Source organism: Tubulanus polymorphus, chromosome 4 (genome assembly GCF_964204645.1).
Source record: "Tubulanus polymorphus chromosome 4, tnTubPoly1.2, whole genome shotgun sequence".
In the NCBI taxonomy this organism is placed as follows: Eukaryota; Metazoa; Nemertea; class Palaeonemertea; order Tubulaniformes; family Tubulanidae; genus Tubulanus; species Tubulanus polymorphus.
Genome location: NC_134028.1, coordinates 7489971 through 7505749, shown reverse-complemented (window position 1 = coordinate 7505749; position 15779 = coordinate 7489971). Strand labels below are relative to the sequence as shown.

The 15779-nt window shown below is 39.9% G+C and overlaps 1 protein-coding gene and 1 non-coding gene across 7 annotated transcripts in view; one reads left to right on the top strand and one right to left on the bottom strand.

The window, feature by feature from the left end:
- The window catches only part of LOC141903736 (allatostatin-A receptor-like), a 149060-nt gene that overhangs the window by 59221 nt on the left and 74060 nt on the right, over window positions 1-15779 (top strand). The window lies entirely within an intron of this gene.
- Window positions 15131-15212, bottom strand: Trnas-gcu (transfer RNA serine (anticodon GCU)). Its single transcript has one exon. It is a non-coding gene; the product is annotated as a tRNA-Ser (tRNA).

The following is a 15779-nucleotide window of genomic DNA, read 5'->3' as shown; positions in this document are numbered from 1 at the left end:
CGTTTCGGGGGCCCCTGCCAAAATGGAATTCTGTTTTTGGCGATCGCACCAAAACAAACTTTCGTTTGGGTGCCAAAACGGAGAATCAGCTATCATATACGATTGCAGTATGATGCAAGTATATTTTTTCAGTCAATGGATGACAAAAAATGCAAAAAGTCAAAGTGTCTATGCCGAAACATACTCTTAGAATTAGAAATGCAGGTCTGTCAGTTTCGTCGAAAGCAAGTTAAACTCAATTAGATGTAAACCCATTGAGCCGTTGAATGGAATAACTTAACGCAGTCAAAACGGTTTTTCGACGAGTTTCTTGTTCATGCGTCACAAGCCCCAAAACTAACATTTCGCCGAGTAAACACCTCTGGTAATGAGCGCTGATACTTAAACCACCCCCGTACTTCGCTTAACGAGAAAATATTTAAAAAAGAATCCACGACGCAATTTCGTCGTAATTTTCCCGATTCGTTGCGGAATCTGTGTGAGTTTCGCGGCTGATTAAAACGCGTGTTCATTTTTTCTCGTTGAATGAAAAGTTTTCTTATATTTCCCAAAGGAGTTGTACCGCTAACGACACGAAGGACGCCCGTGGGCCATCTTAGTCGTTGTCCTATCGATTTCAGAAGGAATTAAACATCGGGTTTAATCAGCTGGGTGTCATGTTTCAAACTTCCAATTATTTTCTTGCCTATGATTGAATAAGAGAATATTGAAAAAATGAGGTTTTTGCCTCGCGCGTAAGACTTTCTTTGAGAAAACTTTGGTACTAGTTTTGGATATGTTTGAAATAAGGTAAAGAGAAAATGGCACAGGTGATTGAGAGACTTATGCCGGTATATCACTTCAGAAATCACTATCGAAAATCAAATATTCAAATATTTACTCAATAATGGAAATTGGAAAGAATCTACGGCGTTTACATATTTTCCGCAAATTAAAGAAATGAATAGCGATGGCAAAATTGTCAAGGTCGTTGGAGAAATTGATTGATGAGAGAGCGCCTAACGGCTGCGAATAATTTTTCCACGTTTCAGCGCGCGTTCGGGTAGAGAAATTGAATTAGACAAATCAAACAGAGTGTGTTTTAAACAAGCTCTCTAATGTGTAAACGCCTAATTAATCACATACACATAAAACCGGTACGTGATTTCTCGTCGGGTTCATCGGAATTTCATCGCGTTTCGCCTCGATGAAAACAATATTTCTTCTCTTGCTCGTGTATGACGTCACTCTCAATCGCGATTAAGGCATCACAGTTAGTTCTTAAACAAGAAAAAAGAATAAGTTTGTTGACGCTTTGAAGAAAATACAACACATTTAATGCCTAATATCACATATAAAATGTCCCATACTTGCATATTTTTGTATATCTTTATGGCATGTTGTAATCTATTGTGGATATAAATTATTATTATTATTTTTATTATTATCGACAATGAATGATATAATGATTATAATGTTTAGTATCAATAAAGTTTTTTTGAATTTGAATTTATCGACAATTGAATTGAATAGACCCCCACCCCGATATCGATGACGTAATTCAAATTCGTTATCAAAAAGACATGGACATTTATCGAATAGAAAATAAAGAACCCGGAAATTAAATGTTTAAATGCAAAATTAACGCCAAGATTCACAATCAACTGTATTAACTGCTTAATATTAGAATATTTCATTTAACTTCATTTTTATAATGTATAATGATATATTGTAATATTTAGTGGAAATAAGGTATATTATATTATATATTATTTTGAAACGCCAATATTGATAACGTAGTGCACATCGACTCACACAGTATCGCTTGAATAACGCATACTAGGTATCAATGTATATAAACATTATTGTAACGGTTTTTACGGCGTCAGAATTTCGTTCGAGTCTAATTAGCTGATGTATAGGGGCGTCTCAACTTGTGGTAGGAAAAAACTTGATGGATATAGATGGAGTTGCATCTCGGGGTTTAATCCATTGAGAACATCTTTTATTAAGAATTGTGAAAAATTGGGAACATTTTCTGTGGACTAGTCGCTATGAAACAAAACGAATTTCTAGGCATAACATATTTTCGACGTGACATACAATGATACACGGAATCCTTATTAACCATATCTAGCCAGTTTCAGAGTATGGTCGACTTAGTTGTGCAGATTGTCCGCAGTTCGGCCACAATTCTAGGACTGAATTAACGGATTTATCAATAAGTAGTCCAATCCGCTTCAATTTGAATTATTCTTAAAGATAGTTTTATACAGTTTGCCAGAGCAATATAATAGCAATGATAATAATATATAAGATAATGATCTTTCGGTGATCTGACTCAACTCGCAAATGTCAAAATACTACTATGAAACCAGGGATGTGATAAATCGACTCATATCCTGAAGTAAAATCTAGATTTTGTGTTTGATTAACGACGAATATGTTCATTCGTGCAGAATTCGTGCAAGATTTCACTTAAAATGACACGTGGGAGATGCGAATATCCGAAACATTCACCGGCGAGATCTACGGCGAAAATCTTATAAACAGGAGATTCCGCACGATTTAATTTTTCAACAAGTAAATCTCGGTTTGAAATTATTTTCACGAACTTCAACTCGTGTCGTGCGGGCCTGCGACGACAAAATCGATTTTTTCGCGTGTAATTCATGCGTTTTTATTTGTCGTGTCATGACCTGTTGCACGAAAATTTCTTGCTACACGATTATTGCTCGTAACTAATGCCTGAACGAATACTTTTTCCCCACGGCCGCAGTCGAGACAATTTCTCTATCAGACATCTTGTCAACATGTTCCACTAGAACACCCAGTCCTGACAGTGTGGTTGTCTCTACAGATCTCCGTCGCTCTACGATCCTAGTGTAACCAGCATCAGACATTAAGGTTCTTGGTGAAGGGGGGACGTTTTGTAACGTTTTTTAACTGTCACCTTCAAGAAAAAGCTAGTTCCTATAACTCCAGAATGGAATTCAATATATTTTCCAAACCCGTTGTAGATAGGTTGGAAATGTCAAAATTTGGCGTCTAGATCATAGATTTTATATATTGATGAGCATGCCTATTGAAGATCATTGGGGCCATATCATTTTTTTCCAAGTCGAAAATTCAACTTTATAACTGAAAAATTTCGAGTAACAAAGTCGAAGTATATCGAGTTAATAAGGTCGAAATTTTATCTTACAAAAAAATCATATGGCCGTGACGCAAGGCAATATTCCACGTTTAAAAAATACGATGAAGTCTTCTTTTCATTAAACTGTACCAAAGGATCTAATAAGGATTTGAGACGCCACGTTCTCTTTCAAACTGAAGAATAACGTCTTCGAATATTGTGTTCAGATTTTTTTTTCATAAATCATCTTATGATGCAATCTATCAGAGTTGCTGCTTCTGAAATACAAAAACAACCTAAAAACGCTTCGTCTTTGACAGGTCACGAGTGCACGAAACGTTTACATCCGCGCGTCGTATCGGTCCTAATTCGAGTAAGCAGGTTTCAAAGAGTGTCGCAAAAATGTCGAATTTAGTAAACATCAAACGCTGCTAAGCTTTCATCATTTTTGTCTTGGCTTTTGTTTATTGATGATAGCAGTTGTTTGAATTTGTATCTCTTTACTCTTTCTTTTATATGCTGTATTTATTTTTAGCGCCTCGCGCTGTGCCGTATCGATTTTTGGATGTAATTTACGCGAAATTTTCAGACCGTGTGGAATTAATTTCGTCCTTACGGTAAAATGGTGTCAGTTTCAACCTCACAGCCACGCAGCACCGCTTTGGGTAGCGCCTTCGGTTTAAGATGATTTCGAAAAATTATTCAACGTCGATCGATGACTCAACAATTAGACAATGAACCTATATATAACTGTGGTTCAAGAAGATACAACATATAGAAATACGAATTGATATTGGTTGAATGAACCAATCAGCGAACGTTTTAGCAAACAATTAAGGAAGTATTTTCGCGAGTTTGACAACTCATTTTGCATCATGACGTCATGCAGAAAAGCACCAGTAATGAAATCACGCATCGGAAGGCCAGCGGAAGCGAGTTCAAGAGCGATACTAGACCCCCGGCAAGCGAGAAAGAACTGTAAAGGCTTCACGAAGAAGTGGTTCGGTATAGGGGTGGGCCGGCAAATATCAGGTCAATGTTCTACTAACAAACGGATCGATGGATTCAAGATGATTGTAAAGCAGTTGAATAAACTCGATGCGTAAATTCATCAAGCTCTACCGTAGGCACGAACAATGGCTGTCGACATTGTATATTTTGATCTCGATAAAATACAATTAACTCATTTCAAGTGAATAATAATGCGTACTTTATTAGAAAAATGCGATTATATTTGCATTTGTTGAGTGTGCTTGTTGCAGGTGTAGACTATAAACAGAATATCAATATTTTGAATATTAGAATCCAAACAATAAACCGGTAATTTTTTATTCGACAGTTGAACTTCACGAATCAATGCGATTTTAAACTGAGAATGGTCTGTTGTTTCTAAGAAAGGTGAAGCTGAAAGCGCCGAAAGGCGAAGCCCCCAGTGAACTTAACGATCCATAATTGTACTAAAACATCAAAGAAACAGCTATGACTTTGATACGGGCTATGATTCAGAAGGCGATGAATTAGCGGAGTCGGCGCAAACTGCAAAATGTCACTATCATTACAGACTAAAGTCTTGTTCCCTTTGACGATTACCACGCGTACCGTGTGACAAATTGGTCAAACGCGGAACTTCAAAGACACTCATTGAGACCCATATTTCCGCGTATGCTGATAATAGCTAAAACACATACTCTGATTTTGTTGGTTTTTCTAGGATTTTTCACTATTGGTTTCTACGTGTTATAGATATATTGTGTCAATGAAATCTAACGGCATACAGTTATAACGATCTTTCGTTGTCTATCTTATCTCCATAAGGACCGACAATATTCTGCTATCTTACCCGGAGAGGTTGAGGGCGAGTGAGGGTGCGTGGTTACGAAGCGACAGAGAAAGGAACGAAACGGAGAAGGGTAGAGAATAGGTAGAGAAAACGGCGAGCGGGGGACAGGGGGGGGGGTAAGAAAGGGGATAGAGTCTAAAGAACTCACCAAGGATTCTAGCTGGTATTAAATGGAATTTAATACCAAGACAAGACGTCGGTACTACTTGGGGGTCTACATTCAAATATTTTAAAGATAACGATTTACTGAAATTCAAACTACTAAACAATGATCGAGATTTCAGTCTCAAAGATGATACGACTTGACTGGCATCGCGCATTTTCAAGCGATATAGTCAGTACAAGTCACCTCTCTGTTGTTGAGTGCGCAGTTTCGGAGCAGTTCGGTCGCGATCGAAACCATCAAATGCTTCAAAATAAAGAAAAACGGACTGAAGAATGATTACGGTGTCAACGTTCCGACGATGTTCTCAGATTATCTGAGTCAATGACTTCGCGTGACTGATTCGCATAAATCTGTAATTTCTATCGGAAATCGATCGTATGTATTCTGTTCGTACTAAATGCGTTGAGGTTATACCCTCAATTTCACGCTGTCTCGGTTGACGTGGACTGGGGCCTCACTGAACATGCTATATAGATTTTCCTTTTAATGATAATACGTTTTTCAAAGAATAATGTTTGCGTTCCTGAGGTAAATTTAATTCCCATTCGCGCGGAGTCGAGACCCGTTTTGATGTCGGGCTATTGATTCTGTCTGACAGAAAGTCAATGTTTCCGCCTGCAGACTGCAGGGTATTCTTCCCAATTCTGAGAAGCTTTGTTTGTCTACTTAGTTCACGAGGCCAACCGCGCCAACGGAGCTTATCCGACATCACAGCGATCGTTATCAATAGTGTTATTTAAGGCTAGTCGGATGGCATCAGTCAAAACTGGTCCGTTAAAGCATGGCCTCTTAAACGAATCCATGGTTAAAGCTACGTTTTAGAGTCCATAGTTGAAACATGTTTGCATCGTTTTAGAGTCCAACGAATCCATGGTTAAAGCTACAATATCGTTGGAGTTGAATACCTAGCCATTTTCCGAATCGTGTACTCATCAGCTATGCCACCGTCCTTACAACCTAAGGAATGCATTCATATGCCTATTGCTAGGGCGATGCGCCTGACATACACACAATTTCACGGTTCATTTTCGATAACTTTCAGCTAGATTTCGAGCCTCCCACGTCCAACAGGAAAACCATGTTTCTTAAAAATCAGTTTAGAATCACAATATCCGTGAAGACTCAATGAGTGAAAAATCCACAATGTGTGAACTAATCTAAAAAGTTTACTCAAAGGTTAGAAATATTTCGGTGTTGCTGCCACCCTTCTTCAATGTGAAATAACTTGCAAAAATGCAAGTTTTTTGCAAGTCATTTTAGACCGAAGAAGGTCGATAGAACAACCCGAAATATTTCTTGTATTTTTAAATAAACTTTTTAGATTCGTTCACACATTGTGGGATTGTTTACTCATCAAATCATGTTTCTGATTTAATTTTTACTCGTCATATCGAATCGCGGAAGAAAACTAGCATTGACGTTCCCCTGGTGGATCCTCACTTGCCACAAGTGCAATCATCGATTACTGATATACTGGTTAGTGTGACCATAATCATAACCATGATAAAATGACGAACAACAGATAACTAACTTCGTATATGTTTTATGGGCGTCTTCATAATGTAAATGTATATGCTCATCTTCCAACCCTTAATACGCAAATGATTTGAACATCACTATCCAGCCATAGTTTAGAGTGCAAATGATTTGGATAAAGGACATGTTTGCATCAGTAAAGCAACTACCTTTTTTCTATTCCTATGGATTAATCTACAGGAAATCAGTTGTCTTCTACAAATCCTGGTAATGATTTGTTCTGTTTTCCGCGTCCTAAGACGTCGTTCGTTTCCGTATATACACGTTAGCTGCGTTGATCGTGGTACATGATACGCTATATACAAGAAACTGTTTTGTGTCTGAGACTGTGCTTGTCACCTTCCAGGCCACTTAGATCCCGTCACAATTCGTCTCGGGATTCCATCGTCTAATCACTTGAGTCGCGTGAAGTCCTTTCTCGAGTAGTTCCCCATGAATATAGCATCGGTCTACTAGTACCCGATTCGGCTTTTACCGATTCCAAGGGATTCTTTTAACGCACTTGTAGACCTTGTAGACGCATTGACCCTAAGCAGACTCTATTATTTTTTTATCGCCACTTCTTATGAGGCTCTACTTGATTCGGCTGTAGAAAAGGAGCTTCGTTTTTCCTTTTCTTCCTGGAAAGCACAATTATGTTCCGTATAGATAGATATTTTTGCCACTTTATCCACTTTGCTGCGTATGGTAATGTTTGCATACTGTATCTGCAGGCATGCTTCACGGAACACACCCGATTCATCCTTCTCAACGATGACCGTACGGATGACCCTGCGAAGAAAACACTTCGTAATTATGCCTAGCTCGCCGTGGCTCAAAGAAAGCAATCATCTCTTGATCTACCGTTTTTCGAGGCATTGATTATTAAGTTTGTGAGCGCTAGTGCAGTTCATTTGATGATGCTTCTTTCGTTACCGTATTCGTTAGCCGCGTTCAACATGGTATTATTCTTGTTTTATCGTTCGGATCCCATTGCCGCGTCTTTCAACTGCGAGCGAGTGGTCACTTCTTATACAGTCGACTCCGCCCGAGTCGGATAACCGTTCAACTCGGATGTTTGTTGAAATATTTTCTGTGACATTCTTCAAGAAATACATAAGATCGGATTATCGAAGTCGGAAACTTTTTTCGGTCCCAAAAGATCCGACTTGAGCGGGGTGCGCGGTATATAAACCGACCGCGAATTGTTGGTGTCCATCGAGGTATCTTTCTCAGGTGCAGATGCAACGAGTACACGTTTTTTTCGACAATTCAATTATTCTACGGAAAGACCCTTTTTCACACAATGTTTAACGGGCTTTACCATTGGAATTATCAGATTATACTCGCAGTTCCTTGGCACGAGACCCGCTCCCGGGCCTGGCAACATAGTTAATACCACCGACAAGCACATCCTCGCTGGTGCTAGAAAGTGTGTTATATGCAAATGCACTTGCTTTTGTCAAGTGTGCTTTCAAACACATTTTCATCTCATCGATTTAACTTCACTTATCAGATTAATTGGAATATGTCAGAGAAATCAATAGACGGAAAGACTATTTTCATCTAGACATAAATGCGCGTACAGTGGATTTCCAATCCGTTGAAGTAGGCCCTTAACACTATAGCGTGGGTAGGTGCAGTGGCAATAAATCTAAGTATTGTCGGTGCAACTGTCTACCTTGATCTGTAAGCAATATCGGATTTTCTCAAGTGTTTCTGGCTATTTTGGTGGGTTAATTAATGAATGGCAAACACGGGTTGAGAGAGAATATGGTTGAGTTGTGCAGCATAGTCCATTTTGGTCAACGTGAGAGGTTCACGGAGCTCATGCTTGCCTTTATAGCGGGGCTCGATTTCACAGTATACATTGCGTCCTCTGCGTCATCGTCGTCGTCGTCGTCATCGTCTGCGATTGATACAATATTTTGACTTTTAACAGCAGAAACACGCGGTGTTCTGGTGTGGTCATTTTTTCCGAGTTGTGTCTTGTCGCGTTATTGAATTGTAACTTCCCTCGTCTGACGAACGTGCATTGAATTTTGCTCTGCGCGAAATTCTATCAAATGTCGGCCTAACCCACGAGGCTAAAATATCCATCACGATAGATTCTTTTTGTCCGCCACATTGCGTGCTAAAGCAACCAGTTCGGTGACAATATAACCCCGCCCTGAAACGTGCGCGCGTCGAACCCTTCTGCACGACAAATATAAAAACGTTCCGAGTCTTGCGAACTGTTGATCTTCATTTTTCTAAAGTGTGGACTTTTTCATCGGAAAATATATTAACATTGATTATTGAGTAGTAGAAGGGACAAAATGCAGACACTGCACAGTCAGATAGATCTTGAGTTTCCTCCGTGTAGAAGATTCCTGTACTTGCGTGCACTTTCAGGGAAACGCGTTCAGAGCTATTCCTTGCCGTTTCATAGTGATAACAGGCCGGCGGATCCAAGGGTATAGACGTTGACAGGGGCACAAAGAAATGAAATGGGCATTAAAGTAAAAAGTTTTCACGCTGTGCGAGCCGAGCGCCAAGCCAAAAACAGGGTCTTAAAAATTTTTAAATATCCAGTGCATTGTCATACAATTTCTAGGTATACGTCAGTGACTTTTGAGAGAATATGAGCTAAATCCTGCGCTGTGGACTATTGTTCTATTAGTTGTGGGTCTAAAAAGTTCCTTGAAATAAAATGCCGTTGTATTTTCAAAAGGGCGCGGGAAAATTGCGATGGCAGCACGTGCTCCTTGCGCTCCCGTCTGGACCCGCCCAATCTCCAAATATTCAAAATACCGAACTGAGAAATGTTTGCGATGATCGGCAGGGGGTGGGTTGAATGCCGACCGACGCTCTAGTTATTATTGCGTAAGAAAATGCTCTCTTACCATTGATCCGATGAGATGACGTCGGATGAAACAGTACGCAGCAAGTTGTAAGCTTAAAATAATATTCGTGCTTTGATACGTATCGTTTAAGTCTATGTGACTGGATAATAGTACGGAAGGCGATTTAGTCGACAGACTGGAAGAAGGCAGAATTCGCCAACGAATGTCTTGAATGGAATTATGGACTTGACACATTTCGTCCTGAAGGAAGTGCGCTTCCCTTGGCTGTGACAAAACTCGCGTGTCGTGTGCGTATCTCATTCAAAACTGATCTCGATTCGTCCCGGTGTACATCGACGGTTATAGATTGCGATAACCACCGCGTGGAATCCCGATACGTGATTTCCTGAGTTGGACGCTGCGTCGCGGGTATAGGAAACGTTATTTTTATACCCGTCGCATCGAACGGCGAGATCCACTACTGGTCGTATGGAGTTTTAAAAAAGCCGCTGCTATATGGCGCACTCTAGAGATTCGAACCAGCGATGTCCGTAAAAAAACGTATACGTCGAAAGAAAGAGCCTTGTTGTCTGAATTGAAGTGCAGCGCACATAACAACACTGTCAAAAAACTAACAAAGACACAAAAATTATCTGTCACTCGAACAGGGCGAATATCGCTGGTGGCCGAAGGGATGTTACTCACTATTTTTTCAATTCATAAATCAAACATAACCCCTGAGTAAAGTGAAAAACCCAAAATAAGATGAAAAAGCTATGAAAATGCCGAAACGACAGATTCTCTAGATTCCTAGTTTTTTTCATCTTGTTGGGGTTTTCACGATATCAGTCGCTGTCTTGTCTTCATATTTGTGACGACGTATTCATGACGACTGACTTTCAAGGCGTCATTTCCGGCATCCTCCTATACGTAGATTTCGATATGTCGTCAAAATGTCGACTTGTCGCGAGGAAAATGCTTGACAAAACGAAAATGTCGTCAAAACGTCACGATAAGTCGACATATTCATGTCGCGATGTATCGTGATATGTCGACATGAACTTGTTGAGTTGGAATACGAAAACTGGAGGCCTCCTCATCGTTTCCGTAGCGCGGGTACGTCCTTCTCTTTTGCCCCAAAAATAGCACGGAATCCACCCTATTTTCTAGCATGTTCGTAGAAGTGATTTTGAAATTTAAGATACAATGAGATTATCTGGGTGTATGTGTCCTGACAACGGGCGGGGAGAGAAGCGACACGATTTGAGTCTATATGCTCGCGTTACTCTGACGATTCACGTCACCGGATGTTGATAGATCAGCTCCGCAGACGGATTGATTGATTTATTCCGACATCCGCGTGAAATGTCACGTAACGTCTAATTATATCTAGATAAATTAATTATTATTTTTTCTCCCATAAAATTGAATAGTCGGATGTTTCCTGATAAATTACCGTTATAATGAAAGCCGATTCGCGTATAAATCATTGCGAAAGTGACGGCCCGCTCGACGGAACCAACCCTTCCACGTGCTGCTTGTACGGACAGTGTGAGAGTCACATGCAGTTAGTATAGAGTCATCGGGTCAACGTACTTCTGACACTTCTGTCCGGCCGGGACTGGACGAGGTTGACCGTCAAGTCAGCGAGGCCCCTCTGATCATCAGAGCCCTTTCCTTCAAAGACTTGAGTAATGATGATAAGTGTACCCTCACATCTCTTCTCTACTGTCCTGTAGTCAGAGCGAGGGCGATAGTCGAGTTGGTAGACCCTCAGATTAACAGAACCCTTTCCTTCAGAGACTGAGTAACGATGAGAGTCGAGTATTACACTCAACCTTTGTCTTTATTGTCCCTGTAGACACTGAGCAAGGGTAACAGTGGGGTCAATAGACACTCGGATCAGGGATGCGGATCCCCAAGACCACCCCCCTAAATCCACTCCTACTATACTGTAGAGATTGACTGAGGGTGGCCGCCAAGTCAGTAAGACCCCTCTTATCAATGGGACCCTTTCCTTCAGAGAATAAGTGAGAGTGAGAGTCAATAGAGCCTCAGATGAACAGAACCCTTGACTACGTCCTGTAGACAGAGCTAGGGTGACAGTGGAGTCATGACCCTCAGATCAACAGAACTCTTTCTTTTTGAGGCTGAGTAATGATGATAGTTGAATATAAGTATACTCTCAGATCTCCGCCTCTACTGTCCCTGTAGACACTGAGCAAGGGTTGGATGGAGTCAATAGACCCTCTGATCAACAGAACCCTTCACTACTGTCCAGTAGAGAATACTGAGCGAGTGTCGTTGGTCGATTTTCTCTCTGCGCATGCGCGAACCCATTGTTAGAAAATTCCAAGTAAATATCGCGAAAATTGGAATGCAAACACGCAAGGCCGTGATTGCTAGCGCAGCGCTGCAACTGCTGGTGACGCATCTTGTTTACTATTTATCGTTATACCTTGCCATTACCTGGCCTATTGCTACACGTTACCTAAACCTCATGCTTATCCTCCCCTGCACCCTCTAAACCTAATACCCTAAGCCTCTGGACCTTCTACATACAGTAACTGCGATTAAAAAAGCCACCATTTTGTGTCGGCGATCTCGTCTGGGATCTGTCAAAACCCTGAGCGAGGGTAACTGTCGATTTAGTAAGGCTCCGCAGATCACCGAAACCCTAACACTCACGGTCCTGTAGAGACAGAGCGAGAATTACAGTTAAGTCACTGGACCCCTCAGGGAACTCTTTATTACCGTCCCCTGAGACGGCGTGAGAGCGGTATATACCTTTAGAGCCCTTCAGTAAAACCTGTACGATTAATACCACGAAATCGGAAATTGAATCATACCCTCCCACTTGCAGATTCAAATGACATATTTACCATCGTACAGAACGCATACCTCGTCGGTAATTATACAATTATCGCGCACAGTTGAAATTGGAAACGAATGAATTTGATGCGGACGGTTGACTTCACGCGGAGTTAAATCTGTGAGAATCTGTCAGCCGTTTCGAGACACCACTGAACCCGTTATACTGAATTATCTACTTGTGTCCTGAATTATCTATCGTCGGCAACATGTTTCGAAATTCAATTATAAAGTTCTAAAACGCAGCGATGATGAAAGATCATCGGATTACGCGTTTGATGGGTCGTGTAGGGGCAAGCGGGTTAATTGTATGGTATGTCTATATTTATGGAAATACTTTCATGGTTCGTATTCGGCTAATATTTCAAAATCGGATATACTGAACATAAATCTATTACGGCACAGTGTGGAATATCCATCAGACAGATTTAGATATTTCCTCCTAATTGGAAATGGCAATTGTTTATGTTTCCTTTTAATTCATTTAACCAACAGATTCGAACATTTGAAACTAATAAGGGAATTCAGTGATTTAGATAATCAACATTCATTCTGATAAAACGTCGTGAAACCGGGTCTCGGCGGATTTTCTGCCGGTAGAGCCGCACCGCCTTTTGAGTCGAGAAGATTCACAATATCCGTGTAGGATGTGTGACGAGAGAAATCGGCGCATCTCTTTTACTGAACCGAAGCAGCCATCATGAGCCTTTTTTGAGGGGCAGTTCTATTTCAAGAAAAGGGGAACTTCTTAACTGTGAAAAGGGGCACTTTCCTACTGAAAAAAAACAGATCTTGAATAGGATTTTTCCGATAATCTTAACTTAACAACGTCTCATTTATAACATTTATGACATTAATTCTATGATACGTATTTTCTTTATATTCAACAATAACTCATTTACAAGAAAATGAACACTTACGGAATGATTCAACAATCCTGCTTCGCCCTTTACAGTTTATCCCTTTTCCCATAAATTTACATAATTTACTGAATAAATCATTTGAGAATGGATTACTTCTCATTTTCTAAAAAAAAAAGATACGAAAATGTATCCCTGTTACTAGATCACTAGATATATGTACACTAACAAGAATGCACCAATGGAAACGCATTAATTAATGGTTGACTTATTGTTTGCATGATTACGAGTTAACACGTCGTTCAAAACTAATTACATATCTCAAAGTAATTATTCGAATCGCATGAAATTCGTCAAATGCCTCGTTAATTCATCAATCTCATTTGCCACGTTCGCAAAATCAATAACTGAACGCTGTAATGAATCCACCTTTTATGTTAATTGATGGTATAAAATATCCCCAGGTCACTTCGAGTTCGAACGGTGTCTGGCCGTATTTCAAACTGTAATTTATCAGCTTTATAATGAGTGACGTCATATCGGTTTTTACAGAGCGATTCGGGAGTCAGGAGTCAGTGACATTAAAAACACGCGTACGCAGACATTTAAAACATGCGTGCGCACAAATCAAACATGATGTTTTAAATCCGGCATCCAAAGTCACTAACATTGTCCTATTAGACTTACAGGTCTCCCTATGTAAGGGTTTACGGGTATTCTAAAAACATTTTTTTGACGCCATGAAAATAATGTTAATATACATTGATACTTAGTAAGTTAATTATTGTGACGTTAGTTAAGGGGTTCTGTCTGAGTCGATGCGCACTACGACATCAATATTAGATTTTCAAACAAAGTAACGATTTAAGTGGTGAATTTGGGCATTTATTTTGCAATTGAATTTATTTCATAACTTCCATTTTATTTTTGATGAATTTCGTAATTGTTTTTTGAGAGGATGTGCACTACGTCATCAATATATCCGGCTAGACTGGTTGCCGGTAATTATCGATGTATTCATCCAAATAACTAATTTATTGATCCTTAATATTACGTAATCTATTTTACAGACCTAATAATGCGTGTCGATAGATATCAAGCAAGATATGGGTTATTTTTCAAGCGTCAATAAACTTTCAAGTTAGTTTTCTTGTTTTACTTCGCTGCGCTCATACAGCAAACCATCTGATGTACACAGTCTTCGGTTGTTGATATAATGTCAGAATGCGATTTTAGTGTTTATTCGTGAGCCCGTCTCGAGCTAATAGATATATCGAAGGCTGGTCAACATTAGCGTCATATTAGATATAAGCATAAACAAAACCATAAACCCATAGAACAGTATCAATAAATATATGAATTCACGATATGAATTGATAATTGCAGTACACAGACATCCACTTTATAGCTTATATACTAAAAGCAGTCTAGACGTCAAATAAACCGTTGTATTTTATGGCATTTAGTTTCTAGAAAAATATACATCTCGATCAAACGTGTTTGATAAAATGCGATGAACTATTTTCATTATTGATGAAAAGGGAATACGACTCGTTTCCTGGAGCGAGACAAATAGTTTTAAAAGAAGATGATATCGGATGTCATTATCGCTATGTGAAATATATCATATTTTTGGATCTCGAATTATGTATGTACAGCAATGTTTTTCCTAACTGGTTTAAGGTGTATGTATACCGGACATTAATTTCAGCAAATACGGCTATTGACAATCAGATAAAAAAGCCCATTATGTACAACTAAAAGAATTCAAAATCGAGAATTTATTTCTAACATGTAAAAAAAACGACGTTTCGATCTGACACTAGAGATCATGAAAGACTAGAGATCATCGGCGGCTATTGACGATTGAAGTAAAAAGAATAAGAAAATCTTCAATCATATAAAACTGATAGTGCTTTCGGCAAATTATCAACCAGTCGACGAGGATGGGATTCGAACCCACGCGGGCAGAGCCCAATGAATTAGCAGTCCATCGCCTTAACCACTCGGCCACCTCGTCCGTGGGCATGCCAAGGAAATTAAATATATTTCATGCTGCCATCTAAGCGCCTGGGCTGAAGCTGCGTTTGCGGACTAAGTCCACTAAGTCCTTAAAGCTTACCAAGCTGATTGTTTTGTGTTTTGGCCAATTCGTCCAATGCCAAGCCCCGTGAATTTAATATTTTATGTGCGGGGGATAGAGTGGGGAGAGAGGGGAAGGGAAAGAGTAAGAAGGAAGACCAGACAGAGCCACTTTCTGAGTAAAACGTGACACAACGCGCCCGCTTCCTTTAAAATCCCGTTCAACAATTTTCCGCAATTCTGAATAATGAATGAACCGAACAAGTAGGATTGACGCGGTTGAACCGGCTGGACGACGCGATGCGCTAGGGATACGTGCCGGTACTGCGGACACTGAATTCATCGCTTCCTGACCGCCTCTACCTCTCTCATTTGTGAATTATTCATCAATGAAATTCATGTCAGTGGAATGTCAATCTCCATGTTTAGTGGACGAGATATATAAAAGACAGGACCAAGTATTTTGTAAGTAAACTGCGAAGGGCGGATCTGACCTTCTGACTGC